Source organism: Bufo bufo, chromosome 2, assembly GCF_905171765.1.
Source record: "Bufo bufo chromosome 2, aBufBuf1.1, whole genome shotgun sequence".
Classification (NCBI taxonomy): domain Eukaryota; kingdom Metazoa; phylum Chordata; class Amphibia; order Anura; family Bufonidae; genus Bufo; species Bufo bufo.
In genome coordinates, this window is record NC_053390.1 from 467,979,932 (window position 1) to 467,985,597 (window position 5,666).

The window sequence follows — 5,666 nt, forward strand, 5'->3', positions numbered from 1 at the left end:
TGCGGGGGCCCCTTGTCGTCCCGGGGCTGGGCCGCCCGCCGGCTGAGCACTACTGCCGCGTGGGGAGCAGCGCAGCCCTCTGGCATGAAGTTGACACAGGGGGGGCACCCGGCGTCGAGGGCCCCACCTAGCCAAGACTAGAAATGCCGCGTGGGGGGCCTCACCGGTCCCTGATGGAGAGCCCAGTGCGGGGGAGCCCTCCTGCCTCTGAGGGGCCAACCCACCGCCGGCTGGGCATCTCCACCACGTGGGGAAACGGTGCTGCCCCCTGGCATGGGGGGAGGCTTTACCAGACACGGCCTCCCCCCTTCTAATGTGAGGGCGTGCCACGTGGGGGGCCCACCGTTCCCTGATGGGGTGCCCAGTGCGGGGGTGCCCCCCTGCTCCATGAGGGGCCGACCCACCGCCGGCTGGGCCCCTCCACCGCGTGGGGAACCGGTGCTGCCCCCTGGCATGGGGGGAGGCTTATCAGACACAGCCTCCCCCCTTCTAATGTGAGGGCGTGCCACGTGGGGGGCCCACCGCTCCCTGATGGGGTGCCCAGTGCGGGGGTACCCCCCTGCTCCATGAGGGGCCGACCCACCGCCGGCTGGGCCCCTCCACCGCGTGGGGAACCGGTGCTGCCCCCTGGCAAACTGACATAACGGGGCCTAAACTCCCGGCGTGATGGGCGGAGCTACGTGATGCCGCCCCGCCCCCTGGTAAGGCGCTCGTCACAGGGGTGCCTCCCCTGGCTAGGGGCCGGCCCACAGGTGAGGGAGCGGAGCAGCATCGGCTGAGTTTGTGGACGGAGGCGGGCGGGGAGGCGGGCGGAGGGGGGCCTCTCGTGACCGCTGGCCCCGCCCCCCGCCGGAGAAAATGACAAGCTCGGACCTGGGCGGCGGAGGAGGGGAGTGCCGTATCCGTGGGCTCCCTCCCCCCGCCGGCGGCTGAAGGGGTACCGCCGCTGTGGACGAGCAGGAGGGGTCCCCGGACTGCAGAGGCCCCACTCCCTGCTGTATGCTGGCGACGTAGTGGCCCGGCGCATGGCGGCCCCTACTCACCAAAGGGCCGACCACCGCACGCACATCCACTCACCTTCTCTGTCGACACCGGACTGCCAGGTACGAGCGCACACTTCCTGAGAACTCTGCACTTCGTACGCATGTGGGAGGGTGCCGGCCGTTGAAGTAGGTGGCCAAGCCCCTCCCACAAATACAGGCCAATGAATCGGCCCTTACACATGTACCTCCACCTCATAAATCTAGTTGTTTCACTAATTGGTCTGTTACATTTTTGGGTGACATTCACCAATTTTTGGGTGTGATATACCCCTAGTAAATTTCACACATTTTTCTTTTACATTTTCGGGTGACATTCAATAATTTTTGGCTGTGATAGACCCCTGCTCTACCTAGTAGACAGGTTAATAAATTTTACAAATTTTTCTGTTACATTCTTGGGTTGACATTTTACAATTTTTGACGTGAATAACCCCCTGCTCTGCGTAGGTGACAGGGACCGAAATTTTTTAAAATAATCTGTTCCATTGGTGGGTGACATTAACTCATTTCTGGCGATGAAAAACCCCTACTCTGCATAGGTGACAGGGACTTAAATTTCTAAAATTCGTCTTTAATTGGCCCTTTCCTTCAATCCTTCTGCTTTAATAACTTTCCCATATTTCCGCTCGATCAAAATTAAATTTCATCCATTGATCTAACTTGGATCTGGTCTCTTTCCCACGCTCCCTCTCTGGCGTGGAACCCTGATTCACCGATAATCGTGATCAACATGGTAGGTTCAGAAAAGAACATCGAAAGTTGATAGAGAAGATATCCAAATGGATGGTGGACGTCACAGGGACGTGCGATCGGGCAGAAGTTAGCTAGAGTCAACAAAGCGGCAGCAGGGCCTCTCCTGTCTAATGTTTCCTAATCCAAAATACTGCAGTGACATTCCCTATAATTTTTAATTAATCATTCCAATAACAGGGCATCTTAAGAGTAGAGATGGCCCGAACTATCCGACGGCGAACAGTTCCCGGCGAACATAGCTTGTTCGCGTTCGCCTCTGCCGGGCGAACACATGCGATGTTCGGTCCGCCCCCTATACATCATCATTGAGCAAACTTTGACCCTGTACCTCACAGTCAGCAGACACATTCCAGCCAATCAGCAGCATACCCTCCCTCCCAGACCCTCCCACCTCCTGCACAGCATCCATTTTAGATTCATTCTGAAGCTGCAGTCTTAGTGAGAGGAGGGAGACTGTAACTGCTGCTGATTTAATTGGGAAATCGATAGCTAGGCTAGTGAATTCAGTGTCCACTCCAGTCCTGAAAGACTCATCTGATCTCTGCTGTAAGGACAGCGTCCTGACAGCACCCCAAAAAGCCCTTTTTAGGGCTGCAACATTAGTCTGCTTTTTTTTTTTCCTTTATATACATATTGCAGTTGCCTGGCCTGCCTGTGTGTGAGGAGCTGCAGGCCCACAGACTGTAGTGTGCCCACTGCCAGTGCTCACCCCTGTCATTCCGTGTGGCACAGGACTTTGCTTAAAAAAAGGCACTTAATTTTTACACTTTAATCTAAGGTTAGTTGCCTGCCAGTGTGTGTCAGGCTGACTTCCACTGACTGTAGTGTGCCCACTGCCAGTGCCCACCACTCATACCGGCTGGCACAGGACTTTGCATAAAAAAGGCATTTAATTTTTACACTTTAGTGTAATTTCAGCTGCTTGCCTGCTGCTAGTGTGTGTCAGGCCGACTTCAACTGACTGTAGTGTGCCCACTGCCAGTGCCCACCCCTGTCATCCCGTGTGGCACAGGACTTTGCTTAAAAAAAAGGCACTTCATTTTTACACTTTAATCTAAGGTTAGTTGCCTGCCAGTGTGTGTCAGGCCGACTTCAACTGACTGTAGTGTGCCCACTGCCAGTGCCCACCCCTGTCATCCCGAGTGGCACAGGACTTTGCTTAAAAAATAGGCACTTAATTTTTACACTTTAATCTAAGGTTAGTTGCCTGCCAGTGTGTGTCAGGCTGACTTCCACTGACTGTAGTGTGCCCACTGCCAGTGCCCACCACTCATACCGGCTGGCACAGGACTTTGCTTAAAAAAGGCATTTAATTTTTACACTTTAATGTAATTTCAGCTGCTTGCCTGCTGCTAGTGTGTGTCAGGCCGACTTCAACTGACTGTAGTGTGCCCACTGCCAGTGCCCACCCCTGTCATACCGAGTGGCACAGGACTTTGCTTAAAAAATAGGCACTTAATTTTTACACTTTAATCTAAGGTTAGTTGCCTGCCAGTGTGTGTCAGGCTGACTTCCACTGACTGTAGTGTGCCCACTGCCAGTGCCCACCACTCATACCGGCTGGCACAGGACTTTGCTTAAAAAAGGCATTTAATTTTTACACTTTAATGTAATTTCAGCTGCTTGCCTGCTGCTAGTGTGTGTCAGGCCGACTTCAACTGACTGTAGTGTGCCCACTGCCAGTGCCCACCCCTGTCATACCGAGTGGCACAGGACTTTGCTTAAAAAATAGGCACTTAATTTTTACACTTTAATCTAAGGTTAGTTGCCTGCCAGTGTGTGTCAGGCTGACTTCCACTGACTGTAGTGTGCCCACTGCCAGTGCCCACCACTCATACCGGCTGGCACAGGACTTTGCATAAAAAAGGCATTTAATTTTTACACTTTAGTGTAATTTCAGCTGCTTGCCTGCTGCTAGTGTGTGTCAGGCCGACTTCAACTGACTGTAGTGTGCCCACTGCCAGTGCCCACCCCTGTCATACCGAGTGGCACAGGACTTTGCTTAAAAAATAGGCACTTAATTTTTACACTTTAATCTAAGGTTAGTTGCCTGCCAGTGTGTGTCAGGCTGACTTCCACTGACTGTAGTGTGCCCACTGCCAGTGCCCACCACTCATACCGGCTGGCACAGGACTTTGCTTAAAAAAGGCATTTAATTTTTACACTTTAATGTAATTTCAGCTGCTTGCCTGCTGCTAGTGTGTGTCAGGCCGACTTCAACTGACTGTAGTGTGCCCACTGCCAGTGCCCACCCCTGTCATACCGAGTGGCACAGGACTTTGCTTAAAAAATAGGCACTTAATTTTTACACTTTAATCTAAGGTTAGTTGCCTGCCAGTGTGTGTCAGGCTGACTTCCACTGACTGTAGTGTGCCCACTGCCAGTGCCCACCACTCATACCGGCTGGCACAGGACTTTGCATAAAAAAGGCATTTAATTTTTACACTTTAGTGTAATTTCAGCTGCTTGCCTGCTGCTAGTGTGTGTCAGGCCGACTTCAACTGACTGTAGTGTGCCCACTGCCAGTGCCAACCACTGATACCGGGTGGCACAGTAGCTTGCCGATAAATAAGGCATTTAATTTTTAGACAGTAGTCTAAATTCAGTTGCTTGCCTGCTGCCAGTGTGTGTCAGGCCCGCTTCCACTGACTGTAGTGTGCCCACTGCCAGTGCCAACCACTGATACCGGGTGGCACAGTAGCTTGCCGATAAATAAGGCATTTAATTTTTAGACAGTAGTCTAAATTCAGTTGCTTGCCTGCTGCCAGTGTGTGTCAGGCCCTCTTCCACTGACTGTAGTGTGCCCACTGCCAGTGCCAACCACTGATACCGGGTGGCACAGTAGCTTGCCGATAAATAAGGCATTTAATTTTTACACTTTAGTGTAATTTCAGTTGCTTGCCTGCTGCCAGTGTGTGTCAGGCCCGCTTCCACTGACTGTAGTGTGCCCACTGCCAGTGCCAACCACTGATACCGGGTGGCACAGTAGCTTGCCGATAAATAAGGCATTTAATTTTTAGACAGTAGTCTAAATTCAGTTGCTTGCCTGCTGCCAGTCAGTGTGTCAGGCCCTCTTCCACTGACTGTAGTGTGCCCACTGCCAGTGCCAACCACTCATACCGGGTGGCACAGTAGCTTGCCGATAAATAAGGCATTTAATTTTTACACTTTAGTGTAATTTCAGTTGCTTGCCTGCTGCCAGTGTGTGTCAGGCCCGCTTCTACTGACTGTAGTGTGCCCACTGCCAGTGCCAACCACTGATACCGGGTGGCACAGTAGCTTGCCGATAAATAAGGCATTTAATTTTTACACTTTAGTGTAATTTCAGTTGCTTGCCTGCTGCCAGTGTGTGTCAGGCCCGCTTCCACTGACTGTAGTGTGCCCACTGCCAGTGCCAACCACTGATACCGGGTGGCACAGTAGCTTGCCGATAAATAAGGCATTTAATTTTTAGACAGTAGTCTAAATTCAGTTGCTTGCCTGCTGCCAGTCAGTGTGTCAGGCCCTCTTCCACTGACTGTAGTGTGCCCACTGCCAGTGCCAACCACTCATACCGGGTGGCACAGTAGCTTGCCGATAAATAAGGCATTTAATTTTTACACTTTAGTGTAATTTCAGTTGCTTGCCTGCTGCCAGTGTGTGTCAGGCCCGCTTCTACTGACTGTAGTGTGCCCACTGCCAGTGCCAACCACTGATACCGGGTGGCACAGTAGCTTGCCGATAAATAAGGCATTTAATTTTTACACTTTAGTGTAATTTCAGTTGCTTGCCTGCTGCCAGTGTGTGTCAGGCCCGCTTCTACTGACTGTAGTGTGCCCACTGCCAGTGCCAACCACTGATACCGGGTGGCACAGTAGCTTGCCGATAAAT